We start from the raw sequence: 23819 nt of genomic DNA on the forward strand, positions 1-23819 counted from the left end.
GGCAAGTTTAGTTTAGTTTGGTAAAGTTGGAATAAATTTTATCTATATCAGTATATATGAATACATGGTACATGATCCTTCAGAATTTGCTGATCTCAGTATGAGCTAGGCAGAATCATACCAGAATCTTATAGCTGGGCAGAATATCATATGTGGCTGTGCAGAATAAAAGCCACAAAAAACCTCATCCCAAGATAACCAGCAAAACAGCAAAAATTATTCTCAACTGATTTACTGCAGTGTGACAATTTACCTAAGCCCCCAAACCCCCCATAAAGTATTTGCTGGCTTGGGTTCTGTTTTTCCTCATTCACTTTGTCTTGAATTGCTTTGAGATATAGGCTCAATGTTCTCCTCACTAATTGAGGCTCAGTTGCAGTTAGAGACGATATCCAAAAATAGTGTTTCTTAAGGTCTGTCCAAAGTTCAGAGACAATGGGCAAGAAATACATGTGCAAATGCATTACCATGGTTTGAGTTCCTTTAGGCAGCTGAATGCATGCACTTATGTATGTCTACAGTAATGGAATTAAAAATATCAAATGGTAAATCAATATGAATGGCTTTCTGATTTGCTCGCCAAGGCTGCTTTAAGTGAGTACACAGGATATGTGCTTTTTTAGGGAAGCAGAGTGATGACTCCAAATCCCATGAACTAAAACTCGTAGGGAACTCATGTGAATCTCATGGGCTAAAACTGTGAACATTAAATAAAACTATATTTAGGGTTCTGCTTTCCTTTCTGTTGGCCAAACCTGAAGATTGTGTAGAGATCACGTTTCCAAATCTTTCTCTGGAACTGTGAAGGCTAAAATCTCACTTCTTACATGAAAATCTAGATTATTCTTATTACTTTTTTTTTTTTAAAAAAAAAAAAAAACAAAACAAAACAACAAAACCAAAGCAGTGATTTTGGAAAAACAGGGCATTAAAAGCTATCCAGATTGTGAGACTAAAGAGGTGCAACGTGGCTGCTGCTCAGTGTGGAAGGCAGACCTGTGAAAGGGCAGTTGTGCGCAGCCAGGGCTTCAGCTGACACAGAGGACAGAGCAATGTCATACAAGTTTAGAAAAAGGAGTTTGTGAGAAAACATCAAAGGTAGAGTAACCATCTCACTGGAAACCATTTTGTTACAAGTAATATTTTGCATTTTAAACAGCTCTTCACTATTTTTAGAAGTTTAGTTTTAATAAGTATTTTAGATTCTAACCCATTTAATATCTTTAAAAAATCAAATGAAAACGAATGCCTGGTTTTATTATTTTCTTATCTTCCCCACCCCCTGCCCTGCCCTTTCCCTTCTTCCATGTTAGACAAGTGTGACAGTGAAGGCAAAGGGCAATTGGGGGACAGGAGGCTGTAGATCCAATATGTCTTAGTTGATGAAGACAGCTTCCCCCCACCCACCCCTCCCCCACCCCGATGAATTCATTCAAAGATAATATCTCCTCTCCCAAGGGAAAAAAAAAAAAAAAAAAAAAAAAAAAAAAAAAAAGAAAGCACAACCAAAACCCTAAAAACCTACTCCTGTGCAAACAAAGAAGTTCAAACTTTCCCAAAAGTCATTTTTTACTTAGAAGATAATTGCCCATGCTTGGCCACCTTTGTTGACAAGCAGATGTGGGATTTAGCTTTCATTAAGCAGTAAACCTTATAGCTGGACATAAACCTGGCTCCTTACAAAAGGACATTTCCTAGAGATCTCTATTTTATTTCCCTCCTCGCAACAGGTAGGATTTTCTGAAGAAACTTGAGTTTCCTGACTCTATGAACTAAAACATGATGTGGGCCAGATCTGCATCTGCCTCCCCCTTCTATCTTACCTCTTTCAATTATCCTAAGGAGAAAATCCTGTGTATCATTAGCTCTTGCACACCACCTCCCTGCAGTGCTGCGTGCCTCCTAAACCCTCCCTTGCCTGCTGGGGGGAGGTAGGCAGCTGTGGAGGTGCAAGATCCACCCACAAATCTGGAAGAAACTGTGTCGATGTTTTCAGTTTGCACCAGTGGGCATGCTGAGCGCAGGGCTTGTGGGGTGGCTGGACTGCTGGTAAACTGAGCTCCTCTGAGGTGCTGATGAACCAAGTTTGGTCTCCCTTGGGACAACATCATCTTTGTGGAAAGGAAAGAGAGAGGCACTAATGCCTGTAGGAAGTTTAAGGAGAGTCTAAAAGTCTTAATACCTTTGGAGTGGGGTTTATTTTATGACCTAGCTAATGGGGGGGGGGGAGGCTTGAGGCAATGGCTGTAGATACTGCTGGAGAGGTGGGTGGATGACTGTTACTGCGTGAGGTTTCATAACATGATTATCTTCTGTTAGTGTTGATGGCACTTTGCTGATTAAAGAAACAAAGGCGATCCCGTCGTAACAACAACAAACTAAAATAGAACAAAAACTTCCAAGTCTAAACATTAATGGAAAGAATCAGAGAATGGAAAATGACACAAAAGCTAGGATATTCAGAGTGCAATCTTACAACGTTGCTGCTGTAAGATGCTGTGGCTTTTTTAACTGTATTCTCTAAGCTAAAGATGGAGTTGTCAGCCTTAACTTTGAAATTTCTTGCTTTTAGCAGTTTGTGTTAAACATTAATGTTATTGAAAATAGCTTTTTATCCGTGTGTATCAAGAGTTTGTTTGCTAAAGTCTCTGCTCCCAAACACGTGAATTTCAGCAGCTAACAAACATCAAAGCAAGGAGATTTTTCAGCTCAAAAAGTTATCTTTAAAATTGAAGATGTCTTTCACCGTATACTTTTTCTGAATAATTATTAGAATCTATAATCAACACTTAGTCTCTCTTTATTGTTCTGTTTATCATATTGAAAAAGATATGCCTTGATTGTATCATTTTAATTAACTCTTGCTGTGTTTTTCTGAAGTTCAAAGCATTAAGCATTGTTTATGTAAGCACCATGACATTCAGGTTGCCTAAAAGAAGTAAATAAAACTGCAGGTCAAACTGTATTAATGTGTCTTGCCAGCTATTATTACATCTGCTTTTGAATAGCATTTATTCTGTAATTGATGGTTGTCAGCCTGTGATTTCCACAGTTACATTCTGAATACTTCGTTTTCCCTAATTTTTGTGGTGTTTACACCATATGTAGTCAAAGATTAAAGTAAAATGGAAAAATGAGTTACCAATTTTCATTTGACCACCTTGATATTTCTTTCTTCAGGGGAATCTCTCCAGTTATTTGCCAAGATCATATATCCATAATATTCCTTTAGATTCAATTTTCTGCCCTTTACTTTGCTCCATTTCATATTTACTTTATTCTTTGTGGTCGTCCCATCTCTAATCTGTCTGCCTGTGTCTACCTAATCGGCCTAATATATCCATGTATCATTTCTTTAATGATTTTATTATTGAAATGACACTTAGCATTTGATACTTAAGCATACATTACAAAAGCTTAATTCTCCCATTAGTGGATCAAACTTCCATACTGCTTCCACATTCAGATTGCTTCATGAGTTAAACAAGCTTTGTTGAATGTTGTCCAAGATCTGTAATGCAAATCTGTATTTTTTTAAAATCTGTATTAGCGAGTGGAAGCCACCATACCTATCTGGGTCACTTATTCTACTCCAGCATTGAGTAGAGGCTCTGGTGAAGGCGCAAGGTTTCCTTTCACTGTGCAACTTGAATTTTACCTTTAAGGCCTCGCTTCTGCAAAGGAAATTTAGAAATTAAACTTCTCGGCCCCTTCTGCCGTGTATAACGAACTGTAGATGTTTTAGAAGCTTCTGTGGCTTTTCTCTATCCATTTTATGTCCAACTTTACCAAACTAACTTCTCTTTGTTTCGGCTTCCTTCAACAGAATGACTGACTTCTGAGACGTGCATAGCTAACTAGAACATCTCACAAATCACATCTATTCCTACCCTCTCCTGTCTTGAGCTTTTCCAGGTATTTAGCACCCTTGTAACAGTGTGTCTGCCCTCTGACTTTGAGCTCTTCTTCCCACATGCAGCCTCTGGAATTGTCTTCTGTCTAGACACCAGTAGCAACAGCGTTTTCCAGAATTTGGCTCCCTCATTCCCATTCCTCCAGGCTCCCTTGTTTCCCGAGGATCTAGCAAAGGTTTCCACCTTATTTTCTAGAACTTCTGTTAAAATTCCTGTAAGGTAGCATGGATTTGCTCCATTTCTTTTCCTGTTATTCCTATTCATCTTTATGTCACCATGTAGTCATGCATCTGACATGATGTGACTGTTCTTTACTGTAGTGCTTGCAGTTTCTGTCGAGACAAGTCATGATGTGATGCTTTGTCTCTGTTATCAGGCTACCTCTATGTTTTCTCACATGATTTCATATTTCTCCATCATACCTCTCTGTGTCTGTATTCTCTGTATGTTTTCCAATTTTTTTTTTTTTTTTTTTTTTTTTTTTTTTTTTTTTTTTTTGCTAGGAGCCCTCTGAGCCTGGGAAGTGCCTGACAAAGCTGTTGTTACAAAATATTCTGGTTGTTACAAAATTACATAAAGGCTAGTTCTGTGTTGTTGAACGGTTTCGATGTAGAATTTTATTTATTTATTTATTTATTTTAGATTAAGCTTGTGGTTTATTTAAAAGAGGTTGTTAAAGAGAATTCCATTGTTTTTCTCTAGTGAAGCATAGCTATCCAGTTAAATATGTTGTATGAGCTCTGAATAGTATAACACTTAAGGGATGTTGAATTTTATTTTGGAGAGGTTTTTGTATTTCTTTATCGTGGCAGAGGCTTTATGGTGATAGGATAGTAAGCAGCTAAACTGTCCAGTTACATGCTATGGTTAGCAGCATGGCCTGCAGTTAAATTCCTTACTATTTAACTATTATTTTTTTTTCTTTTCTCCACCCCCCCCTACCACCACTCCACCCCCCTTTTTCCTTTTATAAGCTTGATAGGCTACAGCTCAAGTTCATTGACTTGTCTTTTGTTGTGGGCAGAATTCAACTACTAGGTCAAATTAAAAAATGACATTACCATTATGTCTGTACTTTTGTAGTGCATTCCTCTTCTACAGAAAGCCAAATACCTATTTGCATATTTTGGATTGCTGAAACCAAAGAAACAAAGCAAAAGAGACAATTTTTACTAGTTCATAACTGAATTAATGCTGAATAGCAAACCTCATTATTCCTGGAGTAATCTGTTAAACAAATGAAAATAGGTGAGCCTTCCTGTCTCGTTTTGTGTCTCTTATTTAAGAAGATCTCAGGAGAACATCTTTAACTAATAGAGCATAAGTGCACAGAATGACAGTTACAAATAATTTAATACAACAGACAGAAAATTTCTGCTGATTGTCTGTGTTTAAGAAAAAAAATAAAGAAAAAAAAAAGAAAAAAAACCCCAAACCTGGCCTAAAAGACTACAGTAAATCACGAAAGTGATCTCAAGTGAACAGAGATAGATTTCTGGAATACAGTGTGCAATGAAACCACTGACCTCTTATACAAGGGTTCATGTCTTTTTCTACAGAAACAGATGGGTAATAGCATAATGCTGAAATCATGCTCTACATAATATGGACCTAGTGATTGCAGACCTGATTGCTTGCCATATGGTTGCTGAAGGGTTGAAGAGAAAATGGGATGATATGCAAACCCTTAAAAGCAACATTTTTATTGAATGGCCATTACATTAAAACCCAAACTCTGCAAATGAAGGAAAGAACTGTGGTGAATAATGATGGAATAACAAAACAATAAAAGAAGAAACACAATAGCGTGTATTTGTTTTCAATATGCAAGATAATACTCTTTTTTTTTTTCTTATTTTGCCTTGCGTTATGAGCATTCGGTGGAAAGTTGGTGGGACATTACTGCCTGCAGGGCACAAATACAGTATAGTGGAGCATTGCAGTATTCACTAGGTCAGACAGAAAAAGAAAATAATCACTTGTCTCAAAGGAAAAGCTTCTGAGTTAAATGCTAACTAAACTATGCGACTTGCATACATGAACCATGTTACTGAGAGGCTGGTGGAAAGCCTTCATGAGATTTACTTTTTCAAGACGGACTTCTACAGCCGGTTTGCTCTCTCTTCTGAAAAAAAGTCACTTTTATCACAGATATTTTTTTTTTTTAACATCCTTGTTACTGGTAAATAGCCTATTTTTGCATTGACATCTGTCAGTAAGTTGCTTGGTAAAGTTAGAGGAAATGCAAAGATCTGGCGTGTAAGTCCTCACTCACTAATGTGTGCTTGTCTAGAACAGGCTTCTTTATAGGAAGAAGGTTATACATAGCACACAGCAATGTGACCACAACTTCATGGCTGTGCCTGCTTGCACATAAGGATAAATGTATATGAAAGCATGGCATGGTGAGTATCATGGCAACCCTTTGAAATTGATGAGAGACAGAAACAGGGTCTGAAAATCCTGGTTTCCTGGGCTTTTATTTTACGACGTTGAAAGGCAGGCCCAGGATAGTCTGTTTTGAGGCACTAATGACTCGGTCTCTGTTTTGCCATCACAGATTGATATCGGGAGGATACCCAGTGGATGAAAGCTATGAATTCAGCTCAGTCTAGACATTATAGAAGTTTGGAGTTAGGTAACATGAGCCTCTAGAATCTGGCTAGACTTTGCCTCCTCTAGAAGCTCAGTCATGCATGAACATACAGGTGGCTGATAGCTTAGTGCAGAGCGGACCTTACTGGCTTTTAAGTCAAAAAATGCCAAAAGGGTACTTTTGTTCATAATGTGAGATTAAAACCTCCCACCGCAATGTATCCTTCCTCTGTCAGGAGACATCCCTCATTGTGCAAGGCATGTCCTATCTCTGCTCCTTAGTGCACAGACGTGTTTAGAAAGGGATGGGTAAGTGGTTTCCAGTTCATTTTAACAAGTTTGATACTCTCGCTGTGTGGTTATACGGCCTCACACATGGGTACTGCAACAGGTACGTCTCTGTACAGTTGCCCTCTCTACGCCGTGCTGCTTAAGAGCTTCCAAGATCAAGGCAGGGTAATATAGCTATCTCTGATTAATCAGTACTAAATACAGACTTCCTTAGCTTGACAGGCTTGTCTGAAGCATCCCATAAATCACAATTTATTTGACTGCAAGAATGGAAAATATTTATTTGAACAATTATTTTCAAAGAGAATTTTTCCATGTATTTGAACCTCAGGATCATCCTCAGGATTGTTAGGCTTTTCATCGGTTGCCCACCTCACTTTTATTTCATCTGGAGGCCTAAAGACATATGACAAGCAGCATATTCTGGTATTTAAGACAGTTTAAGTATGGCGAAACAGATTTTCATATGATGAGAAGAGATTTCCTCCAGCCTATAAAATTGATTCTCATACTTCTCGACTAGTGACATGCTGGCTGTGTGGCAGCAATAAGTTTTGCATAACTTTTAAGAGCCCGTGCTGACCTACTTAACAGGCATCTACTGCTACATAATGTATTTAGGTCAAGTATTGTGTTTGAGCTTATCATCAATCTTGTAATAGTTCAGCTCACTGTAAAAGCTACAGGTACATGATTGATGCAAATATTCTATAAGATAGAAAATATTCTTGGCATTTTCTTAAAGGGAGGCCTATCATTGTGGTGTTACTGTTTATTTTTATTGGAGAAGCATCAAGATTGCCAGTCACAGCCCCCCAGCCCATGCAGTTGCATCATGGGTTTGTTCTATGTTACCTCGTTTAAAAAGATGTCACAAACAGTCTGTAAAAAGTGATTTTTATATTTTTAAATGGTTTGTTTGGGCTAGACGGTACACATGGCAATTCAAAATCTGTGTGTATATATATATATATATATATATATTACTGTGACAGGGTACTGACAGTTTCTTACTTTCAAAAAAAAATAAAACGTGGAATTTTGCAACCCTATATGCAAATATAGAAGTGGTCCATTGCAAGAAGGAAATAGCTGGGAGTTATCCCAGTGATGCTAGTGTTTAAAATAACTCTTTTGCAACAGTTCTAGTGCTTGCATTTAGGGAGAGCCTGTAGCTTTGTCTGGTCTGGCTGTGCAGCACTATGAAGTGGAAACAGATCACTATACACAGATGCAGGCACACTGTCCTGTGCACTTCAGTTTTGAGATTTGAGAGACTGATTTTTATGTGTGACTGAAGAGACTGGATTAAGCAATCATTTTTCAAAAGCAACATGCTTCCTTTCTTTTGTTCCTACCATAGTTGCAATTGGTGTTTTAGCCCACGCTTTGGGCAGACTGTTAAAGCATGTATTTTAGTAAAGTAATGCCAGCATACTTAGTCATCTGTATAATATTAGTGAAGTGCACATTGGTTTGTGCAGTAAATTGTTGCAAAGTTATATGACATCTTAATGCTCTGACAGGATGTGAAAGACAATAACACCACTGAAAAGACTAGAAAAGGCCCTTTATAGCTACTGAATAATATATTAGCTTTTAACACTGTATATACAAGCAAAATGGGATAAGGTATAAAATCAACAAAATAATTACTTATACCAGACGTTATATATTTTATCAGGATCGGAACTATACAGCCTCACAACATGGCGTGAACTTGTTTTGATACGGTATTCATTACGTCTAAGGCCTGTAAATACCTGCAGCCCAAGTTCGAATCTGCCCTTGGGGCTGATGAAATGCTATCTTACTTCTGTGTAATTTGAAAGAAGTTACTCTGGAAGAAACTCGTTGATCTGTTGTGTGAATCGACTTGCGGGGATCATTCCTAGTGCCCAAAATGTGCAAATGTGAGGACCTCTGAGCAGCTTCTGAAATATGCAGGTGGGTACCTGCATAAAAACACTTCTAAAATTGACATATATAGTGCTGTGGATCTGAAAAATCTATACTGTGCTTTTTAGCAGTATATTATAATGTATCAGCTGGGAAGGAAGAGTTACATGGCAATGAAATATACATGATAAAAAGTCCAAGTTATACATGGATCCCAAGAGTTTGGCAACTTGTATCCTTTGCTTCCTTTTTAAATGCTGTGCAAACATTATCAGTTCATATGACAAATTAGTTTGTGCTATCTGCTTCTGTATTCCAAATAGAACTTCTATGACATTAATTGCTTCTTTATTTAAATACTTTTGGAGGAAAAGAAATTAATTGTAGTATAGTACCTTTTTCACAACACTACTGAGCCTTCACTCTGAGCTGTCTCACTTCGAGGGTCTTAAATGTTACTTTGCCATGGTTTTATTTGTGATACAGCTGGAGGTTTTGTACAGACCTTATTTCCAGCATTTTGGCTTATCATATTGAAAGACTGTTTTAAAATGATGGGCTTTGATTCTAGCTAAATAAATAAATAAAACAAGCAAATAAATAATAATAAAGAATTAATAATGTTAAGCATCTTTAATATTGGATTTTTACAATACTCAAAAATATCTGGTTTGCATATTTCTACAACAAGTTAGAAGATCTGCAAAATTCAGAAGGAATTTCTGTAGTATAATTTCATTTCAGTAAGAAGTTGTGAGTTCTTTGCCTTGAGTTCACTGGTACCAGAATGAGAATGAGTGGGCAGAGGTGAAATTCCTTCTGTCAAACACAGAGTCGATAGGGGGAAATAGAGAGGCGGTTGTATGCAAAATAGAGACACTTTAATGTCTGCTTATACGCTAATTTATTTATACATATGACAAGAGGAGTATTTCTTACTCAGGATAACATAAATAATCATAGCACAAAATGTTTTAGGAACTCTACTTGAAATTACAGTGTTGTTTCAGGTAAATGCAGGAATTATGCAAGATGAACAGTTGTTCTTTTCAGTTCTGTAAATGTAAACAACTAGGCTAACTGTTTTTCGGACATGGTTGTATTTCCCAAGCTGTTCCCGCAGCCGAATGTTGGGTACACGCTACCTTTTCTTGCTCTTGTAAAGCTGTCTGTGCATTTGAAGGGAAGGGACAGAAGAGGACAAAGATGGAATAATTTAATGCAGGTCTTATTCTATAAAGACTGAGTTTCTTATATTTTAAGCAGGTACACAGAGGCGAAACATAGCATTGGAAAAGTTGCAAGACTTGCTTGTTTCCTTCATAGTGGGAGTTGGTATTTGCTAGGTGTAAGTCCAGTGAGCCAGCTGATGTAAAATGAAGTATTCTGATGTGAGAAGTCAGCTTCAGAATCTGGTCCTGACTCTTCAAATTCTTGTTGCAGGCATATTTGATTCCAAAATCAGAGGAAAAAAGTAGCAAGAACATTTTCTAATGTAGGATGGGGTGGGTGTATTTGGGGTTTTTCCTAGATTCTATTACAGCTTTTCTCCTTAAATTTCTTAGAAAGTAGGAAGTACCTTCTAATCTTTTAGCTGTCCTTTTCTTTTAGATTTAACAATTCAGCAGCATATCGACTGACCCTGTTCTCCAAGCATTTTAAAGCATTTGAAACAATTTCTCGACATATTGTTATTTATAGCAGTTCACTAAATTAAAAAATGCTACTTTTCTCTTGCAGGTATATGCATCACTTATAGTCTGGCTTCATTATGTTCTGCACTGTATAAACGCCTGTAGGAGAGTGGTTATGTAATGCTCTTATGTCATTACATTTACATGCATTAAATTCCTGGCTGAATCATATTCACTGTAACAAAAGGTTCATTAGCAGGACAAAAATGCTTAACTTGGGAAACTGCTAGAAGAAGTGAGACACATTTTCAGGGTGATATTGTTGATATGAAATTATATATTATGTACAGAGTTGATCTGGGATTAGCTAATCCCAAATGACAAGTATAAATGTGATAGAAGTTGTTCATTCAAATCTCTTTCTGTAGTCATAACTTTGAATAGAAGTTATCATCATTAAATCTAGAGTGTATATAAGGGCGACTCACTGAAGTTAATAGAGCAATGGCTTTTACACCACATGGGAGCTTTACATAATACTAGTACTTAGTTTGCAAACTGCAAATACAGAAAAAAAGTTATATGGTACGCTTTATTTACATGTGCAACTAGTGCGAGATGAATTTATAGCCTCAATTCTGTTATGCATTTAAATATGTTCTTTATTCTCCCAGCTTCTCTCCCCTGTTGAAGCATAATGGCAGGCGCTTTCAGAAACACCTGGGCACATTCTTTTGCAGAATGTCATGGCTGTGGCTGAACCAACTTTGGAAATTGATCATTTTAGTTTTGTGGAAATGGCAGTTAAATAGGAAGAATATATCAAGAGTTAAAACTTCATTACTGGAGAGCAATAAAAATGCATCAAGCCTGGAATATTGTCTAGAAGATCAGATTTCTTGGTTATGTTGACACTTTAAAGAAATATATTTATTTAAGGAATAGAAATTCTATATACTGGAATACTACAGTGATAAATTGCATTCTAGTTAGGCTATCTCTGATGTTCTGATTTTATTGCCTGACAATGGACTGTTGCTATCCATATGGAAGTCAACTGGAAAAGGGGAAAAAAAATAATGCTAAGGGGAAAATCTGCCTTAACCTTGCTCTAGTACTTCAGTGGGACTAATGCTGAACAGTGTTTGAAGTCTGAAAACATTTAATTGTATTTGTAAGCATCTTTTCACTGGATTCTAGTAAGGAATGATCGGGTATAGGTGCGCTAGAGATGGCACAACGAAACTTACCTGTTTGTAGTTTCTGAGTGGATGAGAAGCAGGGGACACTTCAAGTTTCATGAAAAACTGGAAATAGGGATGCTTACAAGTCTCCAGACAAGACTACTTACCTAAATTTAGATGTTATGGCTGTTTTCATAACCTGAAAAATATTCTGCACAAGGGTAGATTCTTGAAAAGGGCTACCTGGAAAACACTATAATAGCTATGTCTAGTTACTCCCAAAGTTGTGAGGAAGTGTTTTTTAACACATTTCACCAAAAAAAAAAGCTACTTGTTCTCAGTTTTGCAGATGGTTTCCCAGGTTGACTTGTTAGAATGATAAGGAAGGACAAAAGCTCATTTGGCAGACCAGGAACTCTGTCATTACTCATGTTGAGAGCATCTGTCTTGCTCCTGCTCATCTGCTTCTGTGTTTGAGCACTGAATACTCCATGGATAGTTTCTTCTGGTTTCTGTTATGGGGTACATTCTTGTGGGATGATGAGGTGTCTTCAGCTTGAATCGTCAGTGCTGGATAATACATACATACTTACTGCCCTTGCAATTGCTGCAAGAGAAACAGAGAAGTCTTGAAGGGTGAAGCGTAAAATCCCTGGTTAATTTCCAGCCTGGCCAACGTGACCACAAGTGCCTTCTATGAAGAACAAGAAAGCAGAAAGCCTGGCTTTATGGGGAAAAAACCAATATTTATTTATTTATAGATATACATTGTAACTTGTGTCTTGACCCAAAGTTGTCACAATTTAATAAATCAGTGTGGAAATCTATAGGAAAGAAAAAAAAATTTCTCTAATAGAAGCCATACTGTGCTTTATAATGGTCTCAACTAGTGGAAGGCTGTGTCCTGCATTTGCTTTCACTCTTAAGCATCTTTGAGAATACTCAGTGGAAGAAGGGTGTAGAAGTTTCATCTTCAGCTGTCGATATCTCTTTGAAATGGGTATCAAGGATGCTGGAGGTTTTGAGACATCTGTATCAGTTGTCACTTTTGGAAAAGGAGAGGGATTTAAAAAAAAGCTACTTGGCACACCTTACTGCTTTGGTTCTGCTGAGTTGATTACAAATGCTGTCTTTGAAGCGAATCAAATGAAGCAATATTTGCAGTCTGCATAATGTGACTGAAATAGGCCTGCAAAGTTTGGGCGCCATATATGTTTGCTCTTCCTCCATTTCCTAAATTCTCTGTTGAAATTCCAGTATTGCTGGGTTAATGCTGTATTTCTGTAGAGAAGATGGAAGCGGTACAATGTAGTTTGCGAAAATGTGTACTTCAAGAAATAAAAATACTAAAAACCAAGCAAACAAACAGGTTGGGTGAAGAGGTACAGTGTTGACAGGTCAGTATTCAAATTCTGCATTACTGCTCGAAGAGGTGCATTTCTATCTTCTGGTTTCAAGCACCTACTTGATTTTCTAGATTCAGTATTTGTGCACATTACTGAGGTTCAAGGTTGAAAATTATGACTCCCGTTTTGAGGAAAAAAATGGCCTTATTGCATTGTGGGAAAGCAGAGAGCTTCTTCAAAGGTACATAAATTAATTCTTTTCATTAAAGGAAAACAGAGGGAGAAAATGTGAAAATCAAATAAATTCAAATATGTTTAAAAAGACTGATAAAAGGCTAAAGGAATTACATGAAAGAGGCAGGAGAAACTTCAGCAGTACATAAGATACTGTTAGCTCTTTACTTTTAGCTTTCAGTCCCTGTGTTGCTGTTGCAGACTGCGTTGCAGCAGTGTGTTCAATCTACAGGAGCCAAAAGGTCTGAAAGAGTAACAGGAGCAAGGAACTGTGCTTACACATACCGCAAGGCACACTGGCAGTTTCATCTTCAGGTCTGGCAACAGGCACAAAGCATTAAATCTGTGTGGTTATGGTCCGTATTGCCCCCAGTGTTAAAGAAAATACGCATACATCTTAGGTGCAATTAGCAACTTGCCACAGAAATTGCATAGTGGCAAGTGCTGCCTTGTGCTTCCAGCTGGGCTGTCCGCAAAGGAGTAGGAGCACTTTTCTCTGTGTAGGGAGGCTGCAGACATCTGCTTTCACAGCATTGCTGTCTTCTAGACCGCAAAGGGAGTGTGATGGGCTGAAAGATGAACAGAGTTGGAGATGTGGTTGCGAAGATCTGTCTGTGCCATCCTTTTTCTTGACAAGTTTATGGATCCTAAAAGATGGTGGAAGCTGTACTCATCAAGGAGGGGTTGTATTTTCATTCACAGCATGGGCAGAAAAGGGCTATATTTGTAGATTTCCTCTGCAGATGTAAGGAATAAGTCCTGGGTTTGATTTCATCCGTATTTAGCCTTAAACCGAGAAAGCTTAATATGCAAGATGGCTGAAATTCAGTATTTTAAGTGTGTTCAGTAAAAAAAGTCCTTGTAGTCAAATTTATTGCTGAATACCACCTTAAGCACGTTTGCCTTTTCCTTCCACCTTTTTTTTTTTTTTTTTCCCTATCAAGAATAGAACCAGAAGTTGGAAAAAAGACAAAGATCTTAAAAAAAAAAAAAAAACAAAGACAAAAGAAAAACAGAAGAGGTGTTGATTTTAGGAACTTCAACCTACTTGATTTTGCTTAAAAAAGATCAAGCTTTCACATTAGAAATATCCTTTTGAAAAAAAAAAGGATTTCTTTCTTTCAGAATCTTGAGTGGGAAAAAATTCAGGTTTGTGTCAGGCAGAGCTTACAGGTATTTTTTAGATGCAAGTTTAAAGTGCTCTGCTTAAAAACAGATGCTTTTAAACAAGAGGATTCGGGGTTTCTTTCTTTGTAACTTGACAAGATGCTTTGCTCATGTCAATAGTCTTTTGATCACTCAAAAGACATTGGAATCAAAATTGTCAGTACTTCAGTCGTCTGATCCAGCCCCCTTGAGTATTGTTACAACAGGAATATATGGGATTGTTGTAACTTTTCAACCTGCTAAATTTGTGGGTTTAATCCGGAGTGCTTTGGAGACTGGAGCCAGTTTTGGCGTGGTGCAGGCAGGACCTGGAGGTGCTCTGAAACACTCCCTTGCTGGGTTGCCCCAGTCTGCAGGTGCCACTTGCTGATCCGCTCTTTCCAACTTGGGGCAAACTCTTAGAATAGATGCTGTTGGGGCAGGGGCTCTCTTCCTTCAAGGGCTTAACTCTGGCTTCAGCCCACAGCAGGCCCACGGGTACTTCTGCCCAGCCCTGCCTGTGTCAGTGAACGATAATGGCGAGAGGTAGCCGTACCGCTCCTGCACATCAAAGGTCTCCGCATTTTGCGTTTGGCTTCTCAAGGATGCATTGCATCTTTGTAGGGCAAGTTACTGCTGTCAGATATTGACGTTCACTTTACTGAAGTGGAGAGGGTTTTATACTAAACCTCCTACTTTCTCATCTTATTGAATTAGTGGGGGTTTTTTGCGTGCATATCTGCATGTTAACAGTGTGATGTTTTTTCACGGCAGGAGAGTAATTTCCTAATTCATTTGTACTGCCGAACATTCTTCACTCTAGTTATAAAAGAAATACAATGGGGTTTAGGGCTTTGTTTTTAAATGCCCTGTAAACCTCGAATTAGAAAAATAAAACTGTGAATATACAGGGTTATTCTCTCCTAAATATCTCTGTAAACCACGATCACAAAAGCTGTAGGGAATATTTTCTGTAGAATTGAAATTTAGAAGGAAGAGAATGTATATCATTAAAACCAAATCCTGGTATTCATACAGAGGCTGGTTTTGTGTATATGTATGTGTATATATATAAAAACATCAGTGAATCTAAATTTGTTTAAATGGATTACTTTTTTTACATGAATTACACTCTACATTTCAGAGCAAGCACTTTCTGTATGATTTGCTTTTTATCTGATGTAATGATTACAGGCAGCTTAAGCATCCAATCAAGATGAATCAGGTGTAGGACCTCAAGATGGAAGATTTTTGTAAGGAGTGGCATGTCTAGATTAGTGTTTTTCCCCGTGCATATTTCAGGACTAAGAGAGCCTCTGGAAACAGGGGCTGAAATCCCCACTGAAGCTGCTAAGGGTTTTGTTACTGAATTCAGTGGATTCAGAATTTCACTGCAAGGATTTTTAGATGCTTTTTTAAAATAGAAAGGCAACCTGTTTATACTAACCCAAAACATTCACTGCATAGCTTCTGCCCTGCTCAAATTCAGATTCGCAAGTCCCTAAACCAAAGGGAGAACTGTAGGAAAGTAAACCTACATATTTCAAGTAAGAAAGTAGCTTGAGATCTTTACACATCATGCTTTTGCTAGTTGTTCTCGGTTCATGCTTTTGCTAGTTGTTCTCGGTAGCAGAAGTGGCTGAGCTGGTAGTGTTATGCTCTGTAGCACTTTGTAAGAAGGGGGGGGTGGGGGTGGGGGGTGCATATCAAAAAGATAAACTAGTGCACATAGAAAATACCTTGAGAAGGTATGTGACATAAATGACTGAAACAGCCCAAATGAATTTGCAACACAGCATACCCATTGCTGCTGGTTCTTTTTAAAGGGGAGTTTAAAAACAATCCACTGTTGGACGGATTTAAGGCATTAATTCTTGCCCATGAAAAAGTAAACCCAGGTTTTAATCAAATTTCTACCACAGTCGCACCCAAGCAGCTGACACTGAATATCTTTTTGGTTTGCGCTGTTTATTTCTGAAAAACAAGAAAACATAAAGAAATACATTAAGATCTAGAATTGCAGAATAGGGAAATAAAAACGGTTTGTCACAGAAGATTTTTTTTTTTATTGACATCTTTAGTTTGTTTTGATGTCTGTAATTAAATAGCTAATTATGTGTTTCTGTTGCAGTGGTCATGCTTTTATTACATAATTGCTACAAGTTTTTCTCTCACCACTAACAATATTTGTTTAACCTTAGTGCATACTAGTTACATACTTCATAATGTAAAAGCTTAGAAATAGAGTTATTGACTGTTACGATTAACTAAATCAGAGGAGTTCAAAGTTCTCTGCCATAAATTAAATATGTTGTGTGGCAAAGGATCAAAGATAATTAAAGGATGAAGCAATTGCAGTCATTAAACAATAAATATTATTTCAACACTGACTGAAGAAAATAAAAAAAAGCAGAAAAACTGATGGCTTTTTAAAGGAGGGGAAAAAAGTTTAGCCTAGGGTAATAAAATGATTTTTAAAAAATAATTTGTACTCTGATCCTTTAAGCTTGCTTCTCTGTTTTCTCAAAAAGCATTTGATTAGGTGAGATGCAATTCAGTCACCTTCTCTTTTATTTTTTTCCCTTTTGAGTTTAGGCATAATTTTTGTCAGTATATTTCAATGTATTCATTAATTTTTCTCATTTGTTTATTTTATGCAAACCATAAGAGACATTTTTTCCTCAGTGAAGATTGCCTCTTTATTTTATTTTGAAATATTTGTATATTTATTTCATTAAATGAGATAATGCTTTTCCTTATTAACATAATTTCCAGTACATTAAACATATTTCTCCACAGACAGAAGAGAGGAATCAGATTAAATGACAGTTAAATCACTTGCAGCAATTTCAACTGTTAAAAGAAATAAGTGTCTCTGTTTTCTTTGTGATCACGAGATGTGCTGTAAAGGGAAATGAAATACTAAAGAAAGGAGGGAAAACATAAAGAAATAATGACTGACTTATTGCAGTAATACCACTGAGAGAAGAAAAACTCACTACAAATAAAAGGAAAAATAATATAGTGGGTTTGAAAGTTACCAAAATTCATTTCTTATTGATGAGATCAGTGCAAGCCTAATACTAAGTAAACTGCAGGAGGAAAAAAATAAAAAAAGGGCGTCAAAACCCAAACAATGCCATAAACTATGGATGATGAAAAAGGAAATAAATACTATGCATTTGCAGGGCTATTATTCTAAATGTCTTTTATTTTTAAATAATTTATTTTTTATCATATTTAGAGAAGGGGGGAGAAGCAATTATCTGTTGGTAAACTAACCATGCACCTCTGCTAATGTATCTGCTAAACTAGTTAGGGTTCTCCTAATGCCCATGTGTCCTTACTGCAGATCTGTCGTGTTTTCTTGAGCAGGCATGGGGCTACATGAAGGGGAAGATTGGTTTTTTATTAACACTTACTATAAGATCTTCCAGAATTATTATAATAATAAATGTATTTATCTTAATTATATTTTTATTATTATTTTAATTTCCAGAGTCTGAACCAGCTGCTTTGAAGCGATCTTTCGAATGAATGACTAGGCTGTGAATTTCTAAGGTAATGTTCATGTTATTGTTTTGCCCTCAGTCAAGGTTTCTTCTGTTTGTGCTTTTAGCTGTAAACCAGTTATTTTTCACTGGAGTTATATGTGCCTGATCTTGTAGTCCAGAGTAAGGACTAGTCCAATATTTGCGTTTTCCCTTGTCTTTCTCACTCTCTGGTGAATGTACTCTACAACTTGAATCTCTTTATGCACGCTATATCAAATGCTGTGATTTTTCAGCCTTAAGGTGAAATCAGAGAAGGGGTTCTTGGGGTGGGGAATCCATTTTTAGCTCCCTGCTCTGTTTCAGAGTTAACTAGTAATATCCTTTTAAAGGATTTTAATTGTAATCTTTTTGCTTTTAAATGCCCCATGAGGAAAAGCGATGTCACTGTGGTACAGCATTCTCCCTTATGTGAAATGGCGCAGGAAAAGTGAGGTGGAAAATGGCACGGTTGTAAGGCTTTTACGGAATTGTTTTCTGGGGCTGGAGAGCAGGCTCTGCTTGGTACACTCATCTGCTGAAGCTGAGCAGGGTATGCTACGCGGTCATTACAGAAGCCTTTTGCACACTGGGGTTGATGTCCCTTGTGTCCTCTTTTGCAGTTATATTTGTTGTGCCAAGGGGAACCGTCAGGGAATGGAGGTGGTAATGGAATTTAGCAGCTGAGGAGACTCTAAGAAATTACAGTGCATGTGAAACATAATTAAAGAAATAAAACCAGAAGCATCTGTCATCATCCTCTGCGGATGTCAGCCAAGTGGGGATTGCTCCCGCCAAGCAGAATCACATCTGTGTTGCTATGAAGGTGCATCAGCTGAGCCCTTTCTCACAAATGCTCTAAAGTTTCTAGTGGGCATGGGTTGAGGGTCATTCCAAGTTCTGCTGCAAGCTTGCGTCTAAGGGAGCTCTGCAAAGCAGAGAGAGCTGGTAAGTGAAAATAAATGCATAGAAACATTTCTAATGATGGTGCTTATACTTACAACCTTCATTAACATATTTTCAGAGGGCATAATAATCATTAATGTGTTTATTGTGCCCTTGTGAGTTGGGGCAGTAACGTTATCCTTTTTTCACACACAAGAAATTGAGACATAGACAGCCCAAGTACTTCAGCTCATGTGGGAAGGCTGCCAAAGACCTGTTCCTATTTGCTAAGTCCTCTGCAGGATCTTGACCCATCGTCTTGGCTTTAGGTCCTTGTTCAAGGTGCCTAAGACAGGAGATAAGTTGTGCTGGACTTCCTCTGCAGTCAGTAAAGGGATAGGGATCTCCAGAGAAAAATTCTGATCTCTGGGCATTTTCAGTCTTCCCCAATGGGTTTTGGAGGGTGTCTATAAAACCATGCTCTTCTCAGTAAAGTACCTTAAGAGACATTTTTGCATCTCTCTGCTCTGGACCTTCACTGAGGACATGATGTGAATCAGTACCATCATGAAACAGAACATTTACGTTTTTGCCTCTCATGAAAAAGCCCAGTGCAGCTGTAACTAACTTTTGAATATGCTTTGTCATGCTTGCAAAATGACATGTCTGACCATGACTTAGATCAGTGGGCACCTGACAGTCATAGCAGAAACAAGCAAATAAAAAAGTCCCTTGATGAGGTGTGAGGGTAACAGATGTCCTCCACTGGATTTTGTTGCAGTAGAGTCACCCTCTAAATAGCCATGAAGTGATGAGCTACTGTTGGTTTTGGTCTCAGAGAGATACTGGCAGGACAACCCAAACCTTACCTGCGTCCTTTTCTCTAGAAGTTGTTTCATGTGGGCTGTGACCCTGCAAAATAACTGGACACATGTTAAGCTTTGTGCATGTTGATTGTCCCTCTGAAGTAAAAAGAACTAATACTTAACAGGCAATGGCTCTGAAAGCGTTAGCAGGTTTCAGACTTCAGATTACAAAAGTGTGTGTCACAGACTTAACTGTTTTTAAAGAAAGTGTTTTCAAATAAAGCAGGTGATGAGAAAAATCTGTTACAGAATTTAACAAGTTTTTATTTTGCATGTCCCATACTGAGGCCATTTTTCTTCTTATACACCACAAGAAACTAAATCAGTCTTTGACCAAGAGGCTATGATGCTAAAGGTATTCTCAGAATAACATGATTTAGCTTTTGGAAAATATTAAAGCATGACTACATTGGGCTTTTTATGTTATATAACAGCAGTTTTCCCATTCCGCACTAAATATTATTTTCAGATTTCTCATCTTGCATGATATTGCCTATTTCATGCCTCTGACAAACTGGCTGAAACAAGCTCTTTTCCCCAAATTTGAGATATTTGTGGATAAAGGATTATTACCTGTGTGATATTTTAAAGAATGAATAAATTACACAATTGTTTATGCAGCCTTGCAGATGCAGGCAAGGTGTTTGGTTTCTTGTCCAATGCCACAGCAAAGGTCTGTGTCAGAGTTCAGAAAGGGGCTCAAGAGCATCGGGTTCCCCCTTTTTGTGCTTGGATCAGTAGGTTTAAGATCAAGAATGGTCTGGAATATGTACTGGAATGTTTTCTTGTTCCATTTTTCAGTTAGTATTTTGGCTCTGTGACATATTCTATCTGTCATATGGCAATATTTTAAAATTAGTGAGCAAATTTCTTTATTGATAGAGGTACTAAAATTCACATATATCTTGCTGGTTTTACTAAGCTCTGATGTGGGGAAGTGTGTGGTGGCAGCGTGTTGTTCCAGTCTTACATTTTGGCTATAATGTACCCTCCTTTTCTGGGGAAAAGAGCATACGCTAAGGGCAGAAGGGTGGCTTTGGGAATTGGTGTTTCTCTTGGCAGTATTTCGGGAAACCAAGTGAGACTTCATTCTCGGATTTGGTGGTGGTTTTTTTGGCGTTGACACAATAGGAATGGCAAAATGAGAGATAAAAAGTAAGCTTGATACCTCTGCTCTTCAGAGAAGATCTTAAAACAACGAGTATCTCCACTCCAGTCACTCTGGTCTATGTCTGACTAGATTATTGCTCTCCTGTTGAAATATGATGCAGCAGGGCAATAACATCACTGAAGTATGGTGGAGAAGTATGGAAATGCAAACTGAAGTTTGTGAAAGTCAGAATCTATATTCACTTTATCTATATCTAGAATTATTCATTCCTGTAACTGTGATGCAATTGCTTATCTCTGAAAATGAATCTGTGTGCTATACATTCGTGGTGCGGGGTTGGTACTGTACCTTCCCCCAAGTGCTGAGCAGAGCTGTTGATTCATCACAGGCTTGAGTCATATCAAGGATAGGATTTTTAACTTTTTCTTTTGTTTAGTTTGGTGGTTTGTGGTTTTTTTTTTTTTTTTTTCCCTGTGACTGTCAGTTCACTGTAATTTCCCCCTCATTTCTGAAATAAAATTCAAAGGGATTGTTCTAGCCACCTCTGAAAGCATTCAGTTTACTCCTTTCCTGATGGCACTTCACATCTAGTCTAGCTTTGGAAAGACATGAGGTTCACCCTGTTGGTCTGTACATCTTCTCCCTGCAGTGACTAGCGTTTTTAAACCTGTTTGCAAGGGACATCAAAGTTTCAGAGTAATTATGTTTTATGTGTTGTATAATTGCTGGTGTCTGGATATGGGACAGATATCTCATAATTATCTCACTGAGGAAAAGATGGACAGGACTCATTTGGTACCTTTCTCCTCTGCTAGCCTGCTGACCAGTCAATGTGTAAAAAGCTCAGGACAAACCACAGCATTTGTTGCTGTCCCATACACGATAAATGTAATGAGGTGGCATGGATGGGTGAAAAATGATCTTAGAAAACCAAGCTTCAATAGTTCTGTTGCTTTGTGGAACAGATTATTGTTTCTTTGTATGGAAATTCAAGTGGAAAATGTGGCTTAGATGGAAAAAAAAAATGCATCTACTTAATGTTTCTCTTGATATTTCCAGCAAGTAAATGTGAACATAATAAAATGGTGGTGTTTCATGAAAAATATTTGTTAAATTTAGCTGGTTTCTGCTTAAAAAGGGGGGAGAGTGATAATAATTGTAATTTGAAGTGTCCTTGGTTTCCTGCTTTCAGTAGACTTAAGATAATTAATTTGTTCTACTTGTAGTTTGTCTATTGATGCATCATCCCTTCCGAAACGTTCTGTGGGCCATCTTAGCCAGAGTTTCCTACAGTTATTTTTGCACTATTGTTAAACAGTACCATACAGGATGTTGCTTTTTCAATTTAGTGCGTGGGATCAGCACATAGTTTTCCATTGTGGCATATTTGTGTGTTTTTCACTTTTATGGTTTATATGCTAGCATACAGCCAGAAAGACAAACTTTTTCCCCTCTATTTTCTTCTTTTGCATTGTTTAGTCTTCAGTGCCTTTACATCAATGATTTGTAGAAATCAAATTCCTGGAATATAATCAGTTTGCTTAAAAAAAGAAGGAAAGTTTGGAGGATACAGTTCATGTGGATTAGTGAGTGTTCTGTGAATGGCTTTATTTTCCTACCCAGGGCTGTTCAGAGGGGAAAAAAGCAAATGTCTATTTTTATTTAAACTTCTCAGTTCAGTCATTTAGTTTCAGATACCTCAGCATGCCACTTGCACGGAGACTAGTGTCTGCATCAAGAGCTTTTCTGAAGCAAGCAGAGCTTCTCACATAGGCAAAAATATGCCTGCATGGATATTGTTGCTTGACAAGGACCATATGTTTGCATTCGCTGTATACGTAACCCCAAACCAGGCAGTACTGGGACCACATGTTGTCCAACTACTACTTTATTGCAGTTGATCTAAAATTGACAACAGTTGTTTGGGTTTTTTTTACCATGCTGACAGTGTAGCTATTGTTTTGTTTAAGTTTGAGCTTGTAGAAAAGACCATTTTCCCTTAATTTAATTTCTCTATGGTATTCTTACATGACACTCAGATAAAGAAGTTCCTTATCTTAGCTATTAAAATAATACAAACTGGGCCACAACCACAAAAAAGTTATCAGCTCTGCCATTCAGTAGTTAGGTCACTGCCACACACTGGAGGATGATTTGGCTGTAATTTGGGGAAAGAACGTTGTTGTTAGCATGGCTTCTGTGAAAGAAGGGGTTAAAGTTTTAAGCAAAACAAATCAATCACTTGCACAACTCTGCTTTCTTATCTGTGTAGTTTCAAGGTACCACATATTTTTAGCTCACCTGGTATGCAGGAACCAAAGACCAATAACCAGTCTGAAATCTTGTACAAAAGTTGTGTTACAGTAAAGCCGCTGTGTTGGCTTCTTCTGGATTTTCCATTTGTTAAAAGTTGTTGCACGCTATGTGACCCATGATGTAAAGCCTACTGGATATGAAATACCCATTTTCTTTACTTTCTTTGGTTAGTTAAGTACTTTTAAGAATACCAACTGTGATTTGAGGTAAAGAATCCCTGCAGCAATTAGGATTCATTTACTACTGGAGCATTTTATTAATTACACATTTGTAACCACATGGATAGTCACAAAACCAATCGCACATGTCTGTATTTAGAGATTTGTAGACAGAAGATTTAACGTAAACATAGAAATGTTAAACTACTCATCTGTAGCCTGCAAAGAAGATAACAAGAAGGATTCTGTTCTCTGTATGATTTGTGAACAATGCTAAGTAAATATTCATCATTAATATATAATAACTGTTGCTTTTGGCAGTTCACTTTTCATTTAATTTGATAATGTGTCCAGTAAATGAAGTGGTACAGGCTGCAGTGTTTTACCATCACAATTGCATATTTTCAATCATTGTTAAATGAAGGCAGCTCAAGGCAAAGCTTTAACCCCCACTAGTTTTGTATGTGATAAAAAGAGAAGGCGCTATCAATCTTTATTGTCTGTCTCGCTTACTGTAATTGCATTCAATAGTCCACTGATTCTGTTGTCTGTGCTAATGTCAGGAACAGTGAAGAGCCAGATGCTCAGACTGGATCATATGCATCCAGTGGCCACTTTGATAAGTTGGCAGCAAGTCTCTGGGTTCGATGATAAATTGTTAACGCTATAGATTATGAGTAGCTGAACACTGGAGTGTATATGGAGAAACT

General features: G+C 37.6%; 1 long non-coding RNA gene across 1 annotated transcript in view; it reads left to right on the plus strand.

Moving 5' to 3' along the window:
• LOC114017668 (uncharacterized) overlaps positions 1-23819 on the plus strand; it is a 451432-nt gene that overhangs the window by 112650 nt on the left and 314963 nt on the right. Inside the window, exon 2 of the long non-coding RNA XR_008735044.1 lies at positions 17743-17804. This is a non-coding gene — a long non-coding RNA (uncharacterized LOC114017668). The remainder of the gene's footprint in view (positions 1-17742; positions 17805-23819) is intronic.

The sequence above is a fragment of the Falco cherrug genome, chromosome 13, assembly GCF_023634085.1.
Source record: "Falco cherrug isolate bFalChe1 chromosome 13, bFalChe1.pri, whole genome shotgun sequence".
In the NCBI taxonomy this organism is placed as follows: domain Eukaryota; kingdom Metazoa; phylum Chordata; class Aves; order Falconiformes; family Falconidae; genus Falco; species Falco cherrug.